Source organism: Phoxinus phoxinus (genome assembly GCF_949152265.1).
Source record: "Phoxinus phoxinus genome assembly, chromosome: 17".
In the NCBI taxonomy this organism is placed as follows: domain Eukaryota; kingdom Metazoa; phylum Chordata; class Actinopteri; order Cypriniformes; family Leuciscidae; genus Phoxinus; species Phoxinus phoxinus.
This window is the reverse complement of record NC_136892.1, coordinates 20,674,779-20,697,374: the sequence shown is the minus strand read 5'-3', so window position 1 is coordinate 20,697,374 and position 22,596 is coordinate 20,674,779. Positions and strand designations below refer to the sequence as shown.

Sequence of the window (22,596 nt, the reverse complement as noted above, 5' to 3'; positions counted from 1 at the left end):
CGCCCCAGCTCGTGAAGAGAACCAATCAGAGTTGAGGCGGCATTGCCTGAAGACGTTAATCTGGTGGAACTGACTCACTGGAAAAATGTTGGGAAAAAGAAAATACAAATCTGGTTTTCAGAAACGCCACGAAAAGATGGAGAGGGAGGCCAGGAGAGTTGTTGGATCCCAGTCAATTAAAACCTTCTTTAACGCAGGTTAGTGTATTGTATTGTTATTTCGCTGAGAATCAGAAAACTACCGTCTTCTTTCACTTTTCATTAACGGGCGCGAGCGGCACTACAACCGACTGAATGATTACGCGATTAAAATCCCTGTCCTTTTCACTATTGTAAATAACTTGACACGAGACACGACGCATTGCATTATGCATAATATGACCTGCTGGCTGGTGATGTGTTTATTACATCAAGAAACACGAATACAACTGCACTTGAATGAATAAATGTATGAGCTTTATTTAAATGTTATTTTACCAGTTCCATATTATCTCGATTAAAATACATAATAAGATAAATCTTTTTTAAAACTTTGACTACATTCTTAAGAGTGTTACTTACGTGGTTTGACCATACGGCAACATACGACGAAAAGGGTACCCCATAACGTCAATATGAGACGGAGACATAAGCGCACCAGCAGCGCCCCCTAACGGTACCCTAACCCATACCTAAACCTAACCATAACCTGAAACGTCTCATATTGACGTTATAGGGGTACCCTTTTCGTCGTATGTTGCCGTATGGTCAAACCACGTCAGTATGTGACGTTTTGAGATGAGACTGTGTCACTCACAACCCATAAAAACATTATTTTACCGTTCCTTTTTAAAAAATTGGGTTTCTTATTATTTACATTTTTTTGATTTATAGGCCTAACCTTTGATGACTTTACACCTCACTTCACTCCACTTCAAGCTTTTTTAAAATTTTTATTAGTTGTAATTTTATAGAATTTTAAGATAAAAAATGCCTTTCTTACTCAGTATTTTTGTCTTGTTTCCAGTCCAAATATCTCAAAATTCTTAAATCAAGATGCATTTACTAGATAAGTGAAATGCAATAAAATATTAAGTCTTGTTTTCTGTTGAAATAAATCAAATTTAAGTGAGTTTTTGCTTAACACATGTCAAATAATCTGCCAATGGGGTAAGATAAATAGTTAAAACAAGATAATTTTTCTTACCCCATTGGCAGTTTATTTGTCTTGTTTTAGGCAAAAATATATTATTCTATTATTTATATCTAAAAATACTGAATAAGAAAAGCATTTTTTTGTTGCCTAAAAAAACCCTAGTTACATGTGGGCCTCCATGCATATTGTACAGTACGCCAACAATATATGAGTATGCATGCAGAAAATATATTGGTGGTGGGGGGCCCACATCAATATTTTTTCAGGGGGCCCCGGATCCTCTAGCTACAGCCCTGACTGTGAGTGACTGTATACTTCCAAAGTGTAGTAATGTGAAGTCAAACCTTGACCAACAGACAAACAGCCTGCACGGAAAACAGAAGGACTGCAGACCTGGAAAATGATACATTTGCAGGTTGCACACGGTGATAGGAAGGCAACTAGGCACATCCGAATCCAATGGTTTGGATTTTAGATGTAGAATAAAATGGGTCTTGATTGTAGCAAATTTATTTAAGCCTGTATATGCCCTTTTTATTTTATGCAACTCTTTAAGAATTTAAGTCAATAAATATTGTACTTAATTGTCTGTAAATCTAATTTAAAATTAGAAATAAAACAAACACGTGACGTTATATGGTGCGAAGAGAACCTGTCTGACACCAGTTTCCTGAGTGTGTTTTTATCATAGACTGTAAAAAAAAATAGGTTTTTATAGCATTTTTGTGTTGCCTTAAAAATTCAGATAAGCTCCGCCCCTTCCCTCACATTCAGCCAATGCGATTAAAGCGTCGAATTGGCGGTAATGCTCTTTTTAGGAATGCAAACCGCCATTCCGCCAATAAGCCCAAAGAAGAAGAAGAAAGCGTCGAATTTGTGGAATGTGTTCAATGCAGTTGCAGATTACGAGACGCACGAACACGCGAAATTAACCCTAGCGAAGGTAACAAGTACAAGTACAAATCAGTTGGTACTTTCACACACAAAAAGATGCATGTTTAGTAATTAACTGACCGGGAATGAAATTGACCCTTTTCCGCAGTTTTCAGAAGCGGAAGTCGTCATTTGCTAAACGAATGGGGTTTTCAAACTAAACCTGTGGTAAACATAACTTGACGATACTTTGAAGTTGTATTCTACAACGTGCACTGCACACACTGTTGGATTAAGCACCCTCACAGCAGTGTTTCGTTTTTAAAATTTACTGCTAGGGTAATATGTTTTTTTTTTAAGTAAAATATGAATAATTATATTAATAACTGTGGAAAAGCGCCATCACAGTCTGTGAAAACGTCCATTAGGGTGTGAATGGACACAGAATGGACACAGACATGGAAAATAGTTTAAAGACTTTGAAACTATAATATTAATTTTACCTGATACTGAAGTAGACTATACATGTATTTCATAAGCATATGCTTTTGTCATGTGATATGCCTGCTGCAGCCTGCAATGTTTTTCTTTCATTTCACCATGCTAAATATTCTTTCTTACAAAGGAGCATGTTCTAATAAACAATAACATGTCCTAATTACCAATTAAAACAAACACTGTGTTAACTGTGAATGCATGAATGCTTCAGATGTGGGACAGTGCTGCACGTGGAACAGGTGAGCAGGAGAGCGCCTCAGGGATCTGTAACAGTTGTCACAAGGCCTGTGGGAGCACCTGGCTGATTACATACAGGTCCCGCTGGGCCGGTTCAGCGACAGGACAGCTCAATTACAGCGGTAAGCAGAGACAACAGAGTGAAATTAAAGCTGATAAACAGGACAGTGTCATATGCGGGACAGGAAGGAGAGCGTCTGAGCGTGTTTGTGTGTGTGTGTGTGTGTGTGTGTTCAGGGGTAAGGGAGATGTCAAACTGCTCTCAGTAAGTGCTGCCATGGGAGGTCCCGTGAGCAGATGCATGCTTGTGCGTTTGCTTGAAACTGAATGAAGTGTCTTTAAACAATGCTGATCTCTAGAAAGCGTCAAACACTAAGGGCGGTGTAATTAAGTCGATTGTGGTAAGTGTGTTAGAGGAACATTATCCTTGTCTGGTAGTGGTACAGGCTCTTTTCGCTCTATTGTGGTCTGTTGAGGTTCTGCTTACCATCTCCTTTATACTGGCTTTGCATGAGCTGAGAGGTGTGCCATTTCTTTTGCAGTATATATGATGGAATCAAGTTACTTTTGTTAGTTTTAAGTGGTAAATAGCTCTGCTTCTAAACTCAAGAAGTGAGCTTAGTGAAAAATTAGTTATTTTTAAATTCACACCATCTTTGACCTTGAAAGTGGACTTGGCTCTCAATTAAGCCCATTTAAGCTGGTCCATTATTCAACATTAATTTACCAACATGGTACAAACTATTATTAAAATAATTTTGCATTGGTACTAGACCCCAAACAAATAGCAGACTTTGTGATCAATAATAGCCTACACTTTTATATATTCAATTTGCTTGTGAAGTTAAGAGGTTTTCTACCGGGTTTTTTTATGTTTTGTTTTTTGCCCACTCTATCACTATTTCCTTTTTATCGCTGCCTTGAAACAATCTGTAAAGTGCTATATAAATAAAAGTGACTTTACGTGATTTATTTTTGTGTATAATATCCATGTGGCTGTCGGTAGACTTCCCATCTGAGACAGAGACTAGATCTAACAGGCCTCTCCTTGTTCCAAGAGAGACTCAACTGCTGAATCTCTTCCCTGTCTGGATAGTAAACTGCATGTCACAGTCAGCTGTTTATGTATTAAAGCTTATAACTGTTTCCTAAGAGCTGCATTAGCACTGCATCATTTAGCTTGTGCATATAGTTTCAAATTTGACCACAGGTATTACAACAACAATAATACTCAAAAGTACTCAGGCTCAGTATTACAAATGGAGCAAGGGACAAATCAATTTAGGCTAAATTGTCATTTTATAGAGTAAAAACACATTTCATTTTGAACCGAGCTCACTTTGTCTGTACAAGCTTGTAAATAATGAGCATCTTAAATCTTTATTAGTGTTACCTTGGTGATCGTACTGGCACAAGAGACATTTAAAAAATAGCACTGTCAGAGCTCTGCATATTGTTATTGCTCTGCCAAATAGTAAGACATGATGACAGCAAGGAATCTGATCATGTATTTTGAGCCTGACATATAATGACCTGACCATGCATCTACTCAAACCTAGCGCTTATAACTGCTGCCAATTCGAGGATGATTTAAAGTAGTTAGCAAGTTTTCTCTGCCAAACTGTATGTATGTGTAATTTTGTGCAGATGGGTGGACCGATGAGTGCTGAGTCGCTGGTGTGGTTTATGGTTTAACATTGACCAAGCAGCCAGATGCAATGTGAAGGATGTGGTTTTCAGACATGAACTTCATATCATTATGGGAAAGAGTAAGATGTTTTTTCTTTTTCTATCCTGATTTACAGCTTTCTGAATTTTCCTTCGTACAGATGTAGCGAGCTGCGAGACCAATTACGTCCCGTAGGAATAAGTTTGGTAAGTACTACATCTTAAATACAGCAAAATACAGAAAGTGCAAACTTAAATAACCTCTTGCCTTCCACATTTGTACAAATTTGTTAAAAGATCTATGTATCTGCATGGGGAGCGATTGGTTTGCTTGGAAATACAAAGTGGTCTTCGCACAAATAATTTCAAAACCATGTAATTTACTTAAACCTTATTAGCACAAAGTGAACAGAAAACAGATTGAGCTATACTGTGAATGTAAACATTTCGTGAGAGATATTTTATCCCCTCCTCAGAGGTCTTGATTTATACACACTGGTCGCACACAGTTCCTCGACTTCAGTTTTTCCATATGCCGTCTCAGAGTGCCAGATTATCTAAACTCCTGGAGACGGCTGAAATGAATATTTCTCTTGGCTCTGTACTTGTCAGCATGAAATTAGGCGTTCGCTAAAATAACGACTGGTGTCAAAGTTGTACATTGTCTCAGGAATCTTCTGTCTGCCAAGAGGAGAGAGAGGTGTGAGAAGAGGGAGTTACCCTGCTGTCTTTCATTTAGAGCTGTGCTTCTCTAACTGGGGTACGCCGATTGCCCCAGGTGGTACATGGCAGGACTCTGGGAATTGACTATACAATGTAATTTAACTTGGTATTTGTATTTTTCTGTGTTTTATTTCTCATTTTGATGGAAGCCCATATCTGCTTCAGAGTAAAAAGAAAAAAGAGGTGATTGGGACCTGATCTCATGAATTACAATGTTTTCTTGTAATTGTGACTTTAGTTTGTATATCTTATTGTGCAATTGCAACTTTAAATCTCACAATGTAACTTTATTTCTTACAATTTTGGCTTTATATTTCCCCTTGTGACATTATACCTGGCAATTGTGACTTTAAATCTCACAGTGTGACTTCATATCTTGAATTTGCAACTTTATTTGTCACAATGTGACTTCATATCCCGCAAATGCAATGTTATAAATAGGCGCTTTTCCACTACACAGTACCAGCTCGCCTCGACTCGCCTTTGTTTGGTTTTCCACTGTGTAAAAGTTGTACCGGTACCTGCTTCCAGATACTTTTTTTCGTATCACCTCCGGCGAGGTTCTGAGCGAGCTGAGGCAATACTACAATGTGACGTGAAAACACGGCAGACTGCTTATTGGTCAGAGAGAATCGTCACTATTCACTGCGTCATCATTGCACGCGCCAGACGGAGTATCCTGAATAACTCCGCCATTTTTAAATAGTTTGGCCAAAGATTGTGTGATATACCCATTACTAATATTACATAAAACAGCATATACTCGATTTCATCCGTTGTCCTGTGTGTGTGGGTAATAGATTACGTGTGTGTCGCGTAATAGATTACGTCACGCCAGTTTCCTGCGGCGTCGCTATGACGACCATGTACTATTGTGGAGGTACTATCTGCAATGGTAAAACGGAGCGAAAAGCGAGACGAGTCGAGTTGAGCTGTTACTGGTAATGGAAAAGCGCCATAAGTGACTACTATATACCCAGTTTCACAGCAAGTCTTAAAGGGATAAAATTTTGGTATGTTTTAGCTTACCTGAAGTGCATCCAAGATGTAGGTGTCTTTGTCTCCGCAGTAGTAAACGAACAGTATTTATATTGTTTTTATCTCTTTTACACAACCACGTCCATCTGATCTGTTTACTTAGTCTGCGCAAGCGCCAGAATGCTCCGGAAGTGGTCTCCCGGATGAGTTTGCGCGAGCTTACGTAAATGTATTTTTTTACATCGGTTTAAACGCCCCGGATAAGCGGAAACTAGTACCATTTCTATTAGCCGGCCTACCTACAATCTCTGTTCTGTGCATAGGTTCTGGTGTAAACAATGAGTGACGTACACACACGAGAGATCACTTCAGGAGCCTTGCGGCGCTTGCTAAGTAAACAGATCAGATGGACGTGGTTGTGTAAAAGAGATAAAAATGATATAAATACTGTTCGTTTTATCACACAAACCGCTTGTTTCGTGTCTTAGGCCATCAATGTGCACTTACGATGGGGAATTGTTTAATGTGGACTTTTCTCTGCATGCTATTAGAGACATCTCTGCATGCTTTTGGAGACAGTACCTATATACCTGCATTATATGACTGACAGACCAGAACGGTTTGACCTAAAAATATCAAAATTGAAACTACTGCGGAGACAAAGACACCTACATCTTGGATGCACTTCAGGTAAGCTAAAACATGCCAAAATTTAGGGTGTATTCACACCAGGAAAGTCCGATAGTTCACTTGCTTTGGTCCGGACCAAATAATTTTGTTGTTGTTGTTTGGTACGGTTCGCTTTCACACTGCTCTTTTTGCAAGTGAACCAAAATTTGTAAACAAAACCACACATGTGCTAAGGTCGTCCATTCATTGGACAAGGATTCTCAAGTAGGGAAATTAGGAAGTGCAAAAAAAAGCTATTGTATATACTGCTAACAATTAAATGCTGTCAACGTTAACGCTTGCGATTAAGTTAGACCAGTTTAACGTAAATTAACGCAGCACCCCCCCCCCCCCACACACACACACACACACACACCATCCTTGTTTTGTAACTATCGTTACATTATATGAACTCGCTCGTATTCATGCAAATGCTTTTAAAGCATTTATGCGCGATTAGACTAAAGAGAACGCTCTGTATGTGAATGTCCTGATGCGCACACACACATTCATTCATTCCATTCCAATGATGCACACACGACGCGCAGAAAGACGCGCAACAGTATCGTGTGGCCAGACTTGAAGTATCAGTACTTGAACGAACAATAACACAAACCATTATGCCAAAATGTAGTAATTCAACAACAGATCACTTTCCCATAACGCAACTCTGACTACGGAGGCCTGTTAGGCGCAGAGCTTTCTTGCAATTGGGTCGGTTCATGTTCACATCGTAAACGAACCGTACCAGAGTTTGTTTGGAACCGTACCGAGACCACCTCTTCAGCTGGGTCTCGGTTCGATTGTTTGGTCCGCACCCGAGTTCGATTGCTGTATTCACACCTGCCCAAAAGGTCCGCACCAAGGGGGGAAACGAACTAGAGTTCGATTCAATCGAAACAAACAAGGCAGGTGTGAATACTTGGTCTAACTTGGTCTAAGCCCTGTCTGTGAAACCAGGCCATTATCTCACATTTGCATCTATCTTTTACAATATCACTTTTTATCTCACAATTGCGACTTTAAATGTCACAATGACTTAATGTCTCTTAGTTGCGACTTTATCTCACAATGTGACTTTATTTCTTATTTTTAACTTTATCTCACAATGCTCTTTTGAATTTTGTACTCTTGAGGCAGAAACAAGCTAAAGTTATCTTTCGCTATGATGGATTTGGGGGAAAATTGCATCAAAATGAACAAAAAAATCCCCCCTAATTCAAGATACGGGGGGCAAAAAATGTCCCTGCACAATCAAACTTCATCTAACAAGTGAAATGTGAAAATAAATGAAAAGTGTAGATTACATTTAGATCCGCTCATGTTGCATCAAAGATGTCTTTTTATGTATTGCTTTCAGCGTTGGGACCGCAAACTGCCAGTAAAAAAGCTGTTCTTAAACTTGTTCTACCCTTAAAATGCTATTGGTCTCAAGCATTAAAACAAAACGACAGTTAAAGGAACATGACGTAGCCTGAAAAAAAGTTTTTTTAACCCCTGTAAATTTCTTTATATATATTTTTAATATTTTTTAAACATCGTTGCGACCTCTAGTCTAGTTCAGGCCTATTTGGTAGGCAAACAGACTATCTGCAAAGCCTCCCTATTTGTGCTAATAAAGCCTGTTGGATTATTTTCAATCTAAGAAACACTGGATCTCAATTAGCTTGTTGACATCTGGTAAAAGCATCACAGCAGTGAAATATCGATTAGTCGATAATAAAACGGTAATGAGAGATGACATATCCGTTTGCATGTGGTTAGCAAAAGCCAGCGAGTTATTAATCACATAGCAGATTTAGCAAGGCATACTGAAATTGTGTTGCATGTCAACATTTGGCTTCCCCACCCAAAACATGTGCTCCAAATGAGGCTTTAAATGCGTTTCCCTGCTATTCCAAGAGAGCTGCGGGATCTGATGGAGTGTTGCCTTCAGACTGCCAACGGGTCACGAATCAGAAGAGGGCGAATAAAATCAATGCTTCATATCTCACAATGTGCTTCATTCATCATCGCTAACCTTTATTTACGATGTCTGGTCGCCTAGTACATGTTAGGACTCTCGGAACCAAATATTCGATCCAGCCCATCAATATTTATGAGATTTTCTCCCATTTATGTACAGCATTACGTCAGTATTGTTTAATTGCTTGTTCGGTTAAATTTACGATAGAGTCTAAGCCACGTTATGCAAAGAATTATGGCCCATAACAATATTTTGTTGCCATTTTTTGTATGTCTCCGGTTTACCAACAAGGCTGTTAAACTCAAATCCAACACATAAAACAATTCCCATTTCATGCTCAGATTTGCAACATTATGTCAAGCTCGACTTTCATCCGAGGCCCACAGAAACCAGCTGTGTGTAAGTCCAGGCTTTGTACAGTATCAGAGGTGCTGGAACTGTGTCAAGAAAAAGATGTAATGAGATCTAAGGCACTGAACAAATGTCCCTGGGAGATTTACTCCAGCCAAACGGCACAGGCTGACCATAGTTCAAACCTTCAGTCTGATTTATGTGCTACTTTATCTGATTTAATGAGCATTTCAACAATTAGCTTAGCCTGTATCAGAGCACTCAGAGCGGCCTATCAGTCATGACCTGCGAAAATGCAGCTGCTTTTTTAACGATGGCAAACATGGGGTTTCGTTTTAATGGGCGGATCTTACAGCTCGGTCGCAGGCGAGTCTCATTATGCCATCTTGTAAGAGGAGCCGTCATTTCACCCCTCTTTTTCACCATTTCAGCCACTGACTTTTAGAGGAATAATATATCATCTCTTAAAATAGTCCGCCCCACGCTGCAGGTAGGAGAGATCTCCACAGAGGAATATTGGGAGATCAATTAGAGCCACAAGGCAGCTTGTTGTCACTGACGCATCATTAGTAGCTTAATCAAGAGTAGTTTGATGCTTCTTCAACTAAACATGAATTCAAAGTCCATCCCCTAGCACAGCAAATGAGGCGTGCTGTTTTGATTTTTCTGGTCAATATACTGGAAAGACACATGGCCACTGTTATTGTGTTGACATGTGAAGGGGTCGGTGAAAGATTTCTCCATTTCACCCCCTGTGTATATTATGAAATGTAGTTAGGTGTTGCACGATGAGGCTTTGTTAGGCCGCATGTCCAAAAAGACACACACACACACTCATACTCCAGTATGTGTCTGCAGAGAGGTGGAAGAACAAAAGTCCAGCAGCACCGCTGAGATTATAGCCTTAAGAAATATGAAACGGCGCACTGTCATGATGACATGTTGCTAAGCAACTAATAACAGTTTTTATACTGATCTTCAATCTAATGTTTCTTGTTAGGGAGGACATGCAGCTTTGCAAACTGTAAATCAGAGACATGAATCATGTGTTACTGCAAATTTCATTCATATTCAATGCATTTCTATATATCAGGTGAAATTAAATTTCTGCGCTGTACAACGGTAAATTTAGTTTAAAGCGAAAGAGTAAAGCTAACATCAGAAATATGATTATGGAAGGAAATGAATACAGATGTTACCCAATAAAAAAGACTGCTTAAGATTCATCAGTATAACTCAGATTAATTCAGTTGTTTATCAGGCTTCTCTCTCCAACTGGATCTGATTTAACAGTCGGGTCCAAGAAGTCTGTGTATGTCTGGAGTTTCTTTAGACTTTGCATATGTTGCTAATTAAGCAGACAGTCTAGGTCTGAATCTAGACTCTTCTTAAAGGGACAGTTCTGCCATCATTTACTCTTCCTCATGTCATTCTAAACCTGTACTCAAATTCGGAAGACTGCGTTGGTCGTTCTTTTCCATGCGATTACAATGAGTGATGAATCAAGTTGCTTTGCTTTACTTTAGAAAAGGATGAAAAAGCAACCTAAAAGTATATCATAACTTTGCATGAAAGATTTAGTTCTGAATAAAATCTGCTCTAGCTCTCGTGTTCATTAGTGAAGTAGTGATTTATGAATGAATCATTGTTTTGAGTCAGATCTTTTGAATTAATCAATTGTCCGTTTCACTAAACCTGTCTGAATCTTAACTCACTGACACTGCTTGAGTGTTTTTTTATTATTATTAATAAACCTCTATTATGAAATAATTAATCCTAATGTAATAAGGATCTGACATTTAGGACAAATTTCGGTAACGCTTTACAATAAGGTCTCATTTGTTAACATTAGTCAATGCATTAACTAACAATGAGCTCTTAAATAATTTATCAACCTTTGTTAATGTTAGTTAATAAACATGTTAATATTCATGTTCGTGAATCTTTCAATCTTAAAATGTAGTAGTAAATGTTGAGATTAACATTATGATTAAATGCTGTAAAAGTATTGTTTCATTTAATTTAATTTATATATTTGGGTGGGACAGTGCATATTGATGAACATACAATATAAGTTGACGTAAATATGCCGAATTTAGCACAATGCTAATATCCATCGGTAGTCCCATCCGTTCATTGTTGGTTCATGTTAACTAATTTAGTTAAAGGGATAGTTCACTTTAAAATTTAAATTCTGTCATCATTTACTCACCCTCAAGTTGTTTCAAACCTGTATTAATTTATTTCTTCTGCTGAACACAAAGAAAGATATTTTGAAGAATGTCAGTAACCAAACAGTAGTCTGTACCCATTGACTTCTATGGAGCTTATATTATGACAAAATGATTTGAATTTGAATTGTGTAAATCTGAATTATTTGCAAGTGTAATCTAACAAAATTGAATTTTAGGTGGTAGTTTAAATAGTTCTGAATTTGAATTTTTTTAAACGAATATTGAACATTTGAAATTTAACAAATTGAAATGTTTTTTATGGCTGAATTTTATAGACATGTATTTTCAAACAGTAATATTCAGTTTTAAAAAATTCAGATTCAAGTTTTCAAGATGAAGAAATTCAGAACTTCAAATTCAGTTTTCTAAAATTCAATGTCAAAAATTCAAGTTCAAAAATTCAGATCTGACAGAAAGTAGGTCACAGGTCATCCACAGGGAAGAGTAGATGATCTCAGAAAAGTCGAACAGAGCATTTTGGCCAATTGGGGACTGCGGAAGTTTTCCAGCGCGAACGTGGTGGTGGTTCAAGAGGTTGCCACTCTCTGACTCTTGTCATGAATCGCCCGGAGGTCTATTACATGTACGACGCAGTCTAGACCGGACGCGAACGGTGCGACGCGACCCGTGAAATCCCCAACAGCACACGGATTCCCCATCCTATTTCTGACCTAGTCCCAGCTCTTTGCAACAGTCGCTTCAAGCTGTGTTGCGTCGCGCCGCTCGCGTCCTGTCTGTGTAACTGAGGTCTAGACAAGCTGGCGTTCTAATCAATTTTACACAAAATGTAGGCTACTTTAAAACAAACACCAGAGACCGCTTAGACAAATGTCCCACGTGCTGAGAACGCTAACCTAACATATAAACACAAAATCATTCATGTTTAAGAATCTTAACGTTACCTCCGGGCGATTCATGACAAGAGTGGACATTAAAACGCTTACGTGAAAACCGCGTGGCTTACTGTACGAAGATAGTGATATTAAAGGACCAAACTCAGTACAAATCATATTAATAAACCATACTTTGTATAAAAAATCAGATGAGCCCAGAATACCTACGCAACGCGTTTAATTGTGCGTTAAGCATTTCCTTACCATAGAAAACCGTTATAAGAAAACGCTTAACGTGGCTCACTGTACAAAGACAGTGATATAAGGACCATACACATCATATTAATAAACCATACTATGTATAAAAAATCAGATGAGCCCAGAATATGAACGCAACGCGTTAAGCATTTCCTTACCATAGAAAACCTATAAGAAAACGCTTAACGTGGCTTACTGTACAAAGACAAGGACCAAACTCAGTAGCCTACGCATCATAATAATAAACCATGTAGGCCTATAAAAAATCAGATGAGCCCAGAATATGAACGCAACGCGTTTCATTACGCGTTAAGCAAATTCCTTAATAGAAAACCGATATGAAAACGCTTAACGTGGCTTACTGTACGAAGACAGTGATATTAAAGGACCAGTACAAATCATATTAATAAACCACTTTGTATAAAAAATCAGATGAGCCCAGAATATGAACGCAACGCATTTAATTAAGCATGTTCTAATCATAGTTCACCGTTATAAGAAAACGCTTAACGTGGCTTAATAAACCTTAAATGGTCCTTAATAAACCATAGGCCTGCCTACTATGTATAACAAATCAGGTTTAAGGTTTATTAAGCCACGTTAAGTGTTTTCTTATAACGGTTTTCTATGGTAAGAACATGCTTAACGCGTAATTAAACGCATTGCGTTCATATTCTGGGCTCATCTGATTTTTTATACATGTATGGTTTATTAATATGATGTGTACGGTCCTTATATCACTGTCTTTGTACAGTAAGCCACGTTAAGCGTTTTCTTATAACGGTTTTCTATGGTAAGGAAATGCTTAACGCACAATTAAACGCGTTGCGTAGGTATTCTGGGCTCATCTGATTTTTTATACAAAGTATGGTTTATTAATATGATTTGTACTGAGTTTGGTCCTTTAATATCACTATCTTCGTACAGTAAGCCACGTTAAGCGGTTTTCACGTAAGCGTTTTAATGTCCACTCTTGTCATGAATCGCCCGGAGGTAACGTTAAGATTCTTAAACATGAATGATTTTGTGTTTATATGTTAGGTTAGCGTTCTCAGCACGTGGGACATTTGTCTAAGCGGTCTCTGGTGTTTGTTTTAAAGTAGCCTACATTTTGTGTAAAATTGATTAGAACGCCAGCTTGTCTAGACCTCAGTTACACAGACAGGACGCGAGCGGCGCGACGCAACACAGCTTGAAGCGACTGTTGCAAAGAGCTGGGACTAGGTCAGAAATAGGATGGGGAATCCGTGTGCTGTTGGGGATTTCACGGGTCGCGTCGCACCGTTCGCGTCCGGTCTAGACTGCGTCGTACATGTAATAGACCTCCGGGCGATTCATGACAAGAGTCAGAGAGTGGCAACCTCTTGAACCACCACCACGTTCGCGCTGGAAAACTTCCGCAGTCCCCAATTGGCCAAAATGCTCTGTTCGACTTTTCTGAGATCATCTACTCTTCCCTGTGGATGACCTGTGACCTACTTTCTGTCAGATCTGAATTTTTGAACTTGAATTTTTGACATTGAATTTTAGAAAACTGAATTTGAAGTTCTGAATTTCTTCATCTTGAAAACTTGAATCTGAATTTTTTAAAACTGAATATTACTGTTTGAAAATACATGTCTATAAAATTCAGCCATAAAAACATTTCAATTTGTTAAATTTCAAATGTTCAATATTCGTTTAAAAAAATTCAAATTCAGAACTATTTAAACTACCACCTAAAATTCAATTTTGTTAGATTACACTTGCAAATAATTCAGATTTACACAATTCAAATTCAAATCATTTTGTCATAATATAAGCTCCATAGACTTCCATAGTATTTTTTTTTCCTACTATGGAAGTCAATGGGTACAGACTACTGTTTGGTTACTGACATTCTTCAAAATATCTTTCTTTGTGTTCAGCAGAAGAAATAAATTAATACAGGTTTGAAACAACTTGAGGGTGAGTAAATGATGACAGAATTTAAATTTTAAAGTGAACTATCCCTTTAACTAATGTTAACAAATTAACAAACCTTATTGTAAAGAGTTACCCAAATTTCTAATTGTAAAAAAAACCCATATGCATATATTTAGTAATTATTAAAGTAATGATGTTGAACAACACCGTAAAAACAAATTCATTCAGTTTACTTAATTCAATTGTGCAAACTCGTTGCCTTAATTTAAGTAAGCATAACTTAATTGCATCAATTGCAAAACTTGTTACCATTTTTGTGGAAAATGAGCGAATGCAACTAAGCATAATAATTTTTTTTGCCATTTGCCCCGCCTATTTTTTTAAATATATATATTTTTTGCTTTGGCAAAATGGTACTCAAACCAGTCAAGTAATGTTTACTTGGGTTTTCTGAGTAACGAAGGCATAGCATGCAAACAGTACAGGTTACTAAATTACTAAAGTTCAACAAATGATCGGACATTAAGTAAAGTTAACTAAAGTCTTAGTAAGAACAACTGTTAGATTTTACAGTGAATGCGTATTAAATCAGTTATGTTGTAATGCGTAAACGATAGAATAAGGTTATAAAAAAAATTCAGCAGCCTCTATATTTAACTGCAGTAAAACCGGAAATAAAACAGACACCTGTGTCGGTCACAGAAGGTGAACTTTCCACTGAATAAAAATTGTAGAAGCACCATTTCCTCCTTCCCAGTAAACACAGTGAAACCTGGTAGTAAAACTATTTGACACAGTTAAATTAATCACATCTCCATGCCTCAGGCGCCCCATGTGAATCCCCACATGGTGCCAGCTCAGACAGGATATTGGCACACTTGGAAAGATTGGCAGATAGAAAAGGACAGTCTGTCAATGCCTTTTTCTATTTTAGAAAAAACAAAATGCTTAATGTTTGCAAATACCACATATGCTTTCAGAACATCCTTTTATAAAGGTGTTTTTGTGATTTTTATTTTTTTTAAGATAAATGATTTGGACTCTTAGATAAACAGGGCTGTTGATGTTTGCGTGATTAAAAACACTGTCCTGGCAGTCTAACCGAGGAAAGTCAAGGTTTATGAGCGGGCCGCATACAGTAATGATTTCTGAAGAAAGCTCAAGGCTGACGGAGACATAATAGGCCAGTTCTGCCTCTCATGTGGCCATATAGGAGAGTGACTCATGCGATACTTAATCCTGGTGATTCAGGGAGGGAAACCCGACATTTTATGTAAAGCAAAATCCTTGAATTATAGGATTTTATCATTTATTTGATCTTTTATCATTTATTTGATCTTTTACGCCGACATATCCTGGTCCAGTAATGAATTGGGTTGCAATTTGTCAGCGAGGAGCGAAATAATCTCCTGTTCTTTATCTGCTCTAAAATGAGCAGTATTCTCAACGGAGGACCGTAAAACAACACATTGTGTCACTGATTAGCTAAATCCATTATGCTCTAATTAAATCACTAGATACTGCACATTACTGCTCTGAGCGCTGCAGTGGCCTTTATCACTGAAGCCCACAGATAATTATTTGATTCGCTTGTTTTCACTTTGCAGTTCTTACTTTTTACAGAATATTTTAGACATTCTCACTTTTTATTTTCATATTTCTTTGAACATTTTCCACATACTCTTGTTTAATAGATCTGTCTAAAAGACTGTAAAACAAACTATTTAGTCTTGTACTCCGCAACCTGCTTGTTTTTAATAGGCTAAAAGTGTCAATTTAGTGTAAACACTGAAAACGTTTAATGCATTTCCTCATGTCATAGTGCTTCCTTCCTCATTTTACCCTTTAGCCTGATGTCAGACTAGCACTCCTGTCTTGAGCCAAGCCACCGTGCGAGAGGGCAGCTGAGTTAATTGTCAGATCGCTGTGACCCTTGAGGCATCTGAGGTGGCTTGTACTGTTGAAATATCACACATTATTTGTCTTTTCCCATCATTTTCTCTCTCTAAAAGATACTTTCAAAAGTTTGGGGCTCTATGATTTTTTTTATTAAAAATACATTTCTGTCTTGACAACTCCGAGTGTTTGGTTATGGATATGACAATGTTGATATGTTTGGTCTTTGCGGAATAGATCTGCTACGCTGTTGCTTGTTATTGCTGCTGCAGAGCAAGTATGGGACTTGCCGATGCCAATACATGCAGACACGCTGCTGTGAGCAAACAAGACATGCTGCTGCTGCACAATATAGCATGCATGAATTACCCGTAGCAGATTTATACAGGTGGAGCTGGGGAAGGTGGATGGTTTCTGAAAATGCGCTACACTGCTAGAGCAATGCTGACCAAGTATTTGAAAGCTGCGCCCTATAGATAACAATGTGACTTTATATAAATATTTTCTATTCAGCAAGTGCATTAAATTAATCAAAAATGACAGTAAAGATTTGCAATGTTACAAAAGGATTCTGTTTCAAATAAATGCTGTTATTTTGAACTTTTCTATCAAATAATCTTGAAATATGAAACTATTGTATAAAATGAAAAAGAAATTAAGCAGCACAACACTTTTCAACCTTGATAATTAGAAATGTTTCTTGAGCACCAACTATTCAAATGATTTCTGAAGGATCATGTGACACTGAAGACTGGAGTAATGATGCTAATTTTTTTTTAGCTTTGCCATCACAGGAATAAATTACATTTGAAGTCATATTAAAATAGAAAACATTTTAAATTGTAAAAATATTTCTAAATATTTCTGTTTTTACTGTATTTTTTAATCAAATAAATGCAGAATTTGTGAGCATAACAGCCCTTAAAAAATCTTACCTACCCCAACTTTTGAGCGGTAGTCTATTTACAGGTTGTAACCTACTAGCCAGAATTAAAAAGATTTTTTATATATATACGTTTTAATTTTGTCTGCTTATATAGTCAGCACACACAGTAGATACATTAGGACTTTTATATTCTCTCAGTGTACAATGTCTTTCCAGGTGGCTTAAATATCCTGACATGTGTACACCGTACCGTAATATACCAGAATATGTTTATTCTGAACGAAGCTTGGTGGGGGGTGAATAAATTGAGACAAATTAACAGTAATTGGCAATTTTACAGAAGACAAAATAATGAAAATAAATGGGGAAATCGTACACTCGTTCACTCGGACACTTCCAGCATTCCTAACACAGCGTGTCATGTGGTCGCATCTGTCCAGCTAATAAATTTACCCCAAACAGCGAGACACTGACGGCAGGTTTCCCCTTGCAAAGCTCTCACCGCACATTAACTTATAAGTACCCGACACATGGAAATGGGCTTTTACATTTTCTGCCCCTCTGCTCCTTTGGAACTTATCCCAGACAGATGTGTCTCTTTGAAAGATTACACTGAACTGCAACCAAAAAAATTAGAAGTAAAAATAAAAAATCACCTCCATTAGAGTCAGTCGAGATGTTAGAGAGATATTAACAGGTTAGCAAGGGGCAGGGTGCTTCTAGATCATTTTAACTGTCACTGCCAGGAATTTTTTCCAGGTACAAATTTATTTTGGGATATAAGGTGCCAAAACATCGCAGGTGTTGTTGTGAAAATACCATCTGGTTCATTAATCGAAAGTATTCCAGAAAATTGCGGACCCCCCTAGGAATGATATACGAGCTGAATGTATTCCACAAGCAGACTTAGCATTTTAAATACCACTCTGCAAAGAAAGGAAACTTCAGATAGCTTAAGTGCTCCCAGCATGTGTAAATTGATTAGAGACGAATGTGTAAAAAACCAACTGCTGAGGAATTCCTAGGGGTTATGATGATGAAATAAGCTGACAGACTATTGCCTATTGGTTGAGAGTAACTGGCTTTTCAATAGCGACTCCTGGAAGTGACCTGTGGGGTAGCGGGGCAGACCTGTCTTGGCATCGTTTGACACATTCACCCTGAGGGGGTAGAGAGGCGGTAGTCTCCCACACTCTCTGCTTAACCTCCTGTCACTCTGGGGCGGCAAGTAAGACCCATTTGAACCCCAATAAAGGAGGCAACTACTCGCATATGCCTGATCCAAGACCACTTGCCAAAAAACAGGTCCAAAAATACCAGTTAAATATTTCTGCTGTTTGAGTGCATATAGTTTATCCTGACAGTTGCATTTGGAAATTCTAATCACACATTTTATCTACACACATTTTCTGCTACTTATCATTGTTTTATGTATACCGCAAATTTAAAACATAATGTAAGCACAATTACACAATTTTCCCCAAGCCGTTTAGTGTTGTGGTAATAAATTACTGATAAACCACAGCTAAACTGCACCCTACGGAAAAATTATATTTCAATGCTTTTGCGTCCTCTCACAAAGCGTTTTGATTGCGCGAGAAACATTGCGTTCACTTGGAAAACTTTTGGGATGGAAATCATGTGAGGTGGGACAGAAAGCAATATGGAAAAAGCTGAAAGCTTGTAACGTTCTCGGAAGCAGAAGTAATCTTTTAGTTTTTCTCTAGTGCTGAATGGAAAAAAACTGTTTTTTATGTTCCAATTAGATCTAATAGCAAAAGATAAAATCCACGATAGCAGTTATATGACTATCCAAAAGAGATAAAAATCCAGAGTGCTTAAGGCATTCAGAATAGAGGAAGATATCAAATTTGCCACTGTTGTTTTAAAAACACTCAGACAGGAGCATTAACTAGTTTTCTGAAATGTAATGCCAAGGTTATGTAACACTAAGTGTAGTCTTATAAATGTACCGTGTGTGTGTGTGTGTGTGTGTGTGTGTGTGTGTGTGTGTGTGTGTGTGTGTGTGTTGCTGCTATATTTATGATTTTATACATAAACGAAACATATCGTCACTGTCCGTGAAAAGGTCCTTATCATCAATGCTTTTGCAAGTGAATGCTAAGGTTTCATGGGGGAATTAAATATTTAGCAAGATAAATCAAAAGTTTTGTAATATAATTGTTTGCTCCATTTCATATTTATTTCCATCACCATGTTCCCTTAGGGGCTCCGTTCTATAACATAAAAGTTTGTCTAAATGTTATTTGCTAGCTGTGTGAATCAGATTTGTTGTCATAAGTAAAAAGTTTCTACACGCTCACACATTATAAAGAATACGATTAATACAATATAGCAGTTTGAACCAAAGTATACAAGGGAAACAGCAACATTTTATAATAAACACTGCATGCAGTAAATAATTATGTTCACCTGCTGTGAGTAAAATATACTCCATTATGAGTTGATTTGGCACAGTAAAAACAAAAGGGAATAAATGCATTTGCAGTTTAAAGTGTTGTAATGGTATCTGGCAGCCGTGCAGTTAAAGTCAACACAATACTTATTCACATATATTAATTTACACTCTCTTTCTAGTTTACAAGACAATTAAACATAAATTAGTTTGTTGTTTATGATGGCAAAAAATTCCTCAACAACTTAGTAAGTGGTGCACTATAGCATGTGTTTCCTCTTAAGACATCTGTGTGCATCTTTCAGGGATTTCTCACAGACCTCGCTAATGAAACCTAATGAGTGTGGAGACCCACTCGCTCAGAATGCTGTCAGCGACTGTACAGGTGCTGGCACACATGAGCAGAAATGCTTGTTACAGGTGTGTGTAAACAAAAAACATGGAAGAGACTAAGAAGATTGTGGACAAAAGCTGAGTCTGCCATCCATCTGCCTAATATGTTTATGTTGGTAAAGGCAATTTGAAAATGTGTCAATCAAGCAGGTCACCGCTAAGGTCACATACTGAGGTCATCAGCTGCGTGACCAATGAAGTTCTCAGCAGGGCCACCCCTGAGGTCAGTTCACCTAAGATCTGTAGATGAAATAACAGTGGCTGTTTGTAATGCAATGCTAGCATACTGCACACTGTGTGAAAATGTATTATGCAATGCTAAACATTTTAGTGTGTTGTCACATGCTATCTTTACTTTAATTCAAGGGGTCAACGTTTATGCTGGTTAGCATGGCCACATTAGCCCCTGCTGGTAGATGCTGTAAATACACCATATAAGAATCTTTTTCTATTGACAGCAGTTCAAAATTAGCCAAATATTCTGACTAAATTGCATTTTACAATATATTAAAATAGAATTTTAAACTGTAATAACATTGGGCAAGTAAATGCAGCCTTGCATGTTTCACAGTGCTCTTAAAATCATGAAATTGTTTTATATTTTGACATTTCAGGTCAGGATTGTTGCTAATTAAGGGTTTAGGAATGTTTGTGTGCTTTTGGTTCAAACATTTTGTGCATAGTATGCATACTGTTTACTGCAGAAATAGTATTCCAAACATAGCCAGAATGTTAGCCAATGTTATCACTGACAAGATTACGGCTGAGATCACAAAGAGGAAAAGGAGTAGCCAGTGCAAGTTTAAGACATGCCCAAGGAAGATCTTATGATGAAGACAGTGAACACCAAATGAGAAGTCAAGGTTAATCCGAAGGCATACTTCTCTGATTTCATTACTCATACTCCTCACTGAACTTCTCTGAGAGTTCACATATGAAGCCATAGGTGATATGAATGCTCATATTTCGCCCTCCATCATAATGCAGAATGAATGCATACGCACATATCTCAAACAAAGCATCAGTGATTGCACATCTACATCATTTGAAGGCAGGCCCAGGGACAGCAATAGCACATTCCAGCCAAATAAATGCAGACATTTGTGAAACATAAAATTAGAAATATTTTTGTCACTTGGGCATGTCAATAAACAATGAAGACATTGTAATGAGCAATATAAAAAACATCTCTCGGCGCAGATAGGAGCAAGCAATAGAGAGATGGTTATTGAATGTTCATGGGTGCTGCTTCCCCTCAGAGTGATGGATCCCGCGCCAGCGCTCCAGGGCTCACGCGACCCCAACACCAGATTAAATCTGACACTCATGACCGCAACTGTCAGGGCCACAAAACGAATGGAAAACCAAGAGCGACAGACTAATTAGGTCCTTCCTGAGAGGTGGTTTATTTTCATATTTACTCCAGAGCGGTGAAGGCCAAATCCCCGCTCGCCCCCTAGAACTACCGTGCCACACAAACAGATCATAATTACAAAGAAAATAGGCCTGATTGCTTTTTGATTGGTTTAATAGGCATATTGAAACATACTTCATCTGCTGGCACATGCAGGGGGTGAAAGAAAGCACAGGTTATTGGCTTCCATTAGTACAGAAGACACACATTAATGGCTTTTAATGAATATTGTTTGTATTAATCTTGTCTGTGGTGAAACAGATTAAAGGTGCAGGGCTGGGATTCCATTATTAGTCGAAATTGCAGACAAACAGAAAATGCATCATGGATCAAGAATGGCAAAGAATGCTGTAAATTACTAGCCATATTTGCTGATTTATGGGACTGTCCTCCCAGTTTTATGGGTTTGTCAAGAAGATGGAGGGGCTACTGACTCACGTTTTTAGAACGGCTGCTAACAGGGAGTGCTAAGCTACGAGTATAATACTGTAGGTATTACGAGACCTTTATCTGTGAATTCAAGGTTTATTTCTCAATTTTAAAACACACTTTCTCAATGAAGGAACATTTTAGGAATAATTCACTCAGGTAGGGAAATTTACCTACCTTTTCATCCGAATAATGCTATCGTACATGCTAACAATGCTAGCAACCAACACGTTATATTTCAATTAATTTGAATAACTTTGAATTTGCAATCACATTTTTTACCTTTCTCTTGAAATATTGGCCAGAAAAAAAGGGAATTGAGCTAAACCATATACATTTTTCTCAACATATATTTAGCAGGCTATATTGATTTGTGTTCAGCGGGATGTATATTTCTATATTAGTGCTGGTTTCATTTACTTTTCATTCCAAAATTTACTAATATATTATTATTAACATGAATTAATAAAGTTATACATTCATTTTTAACAATACTCTGCCTTGTCTTAGGACAACTTTGATAAACTTTTTTGATCCACTTCAAATGTTGATCTCTCTCTCTCTCTCTCTCTCTCTCTCTATATATATATATATATATATATATATATATATAGAATGTACTGTATATATCATACACTAAATGGCGAAGAGAGGAAAATGAAGCAGTCTCGGTTGATTATTGCACCCTCTGCTGGTTTACTAATGAAGCAACACACTTGTGGCTCATATTCTGCCACACGGATTGCTTAGTATGTTGCACACTTGAGTATATAAAAGAACATTAATTGGACATTATCTCCTTTTTTGCTTGGAAGCCTATAGGACTTGTCCACTA

General features: G+C 37.6%; 1 protein-coding gene across 4 annotated transcripts in view; it reads left to right on the top strand.

The window, feature by feature from the left end:
* The first annotated feature begins 1,957 nt into the window (after positions 1 to 1,957).
* Positions 1,958 to 22,596, top strand: part of gadd45gb.1 (growth arrest and DNA-damage-inducible, gamma b, tandem duplicate 1) — a 45,022-nt gene continuing 24,383 nt past the window's right edge. For 3 of the 4 annotated variants that reach the window (XR_013794540.1, XR_013794541.1, XM_079585761.1), the window contains exons 1-3: positions 1,958 to 2,077; positions 2,717 to 2,864; positions 4,548 to 4,617. The gene's annotated coding sequence lies outside the window, so the exon portion shown is untranslated. The remainder of the gene's footprint in view (positions 2,078 to 2,716; positions 2,865 to 4,547; positions 4,618 to 22,596) is intronic. The other variant, XM_079585762.1, reaches the window with a different exon arrangement.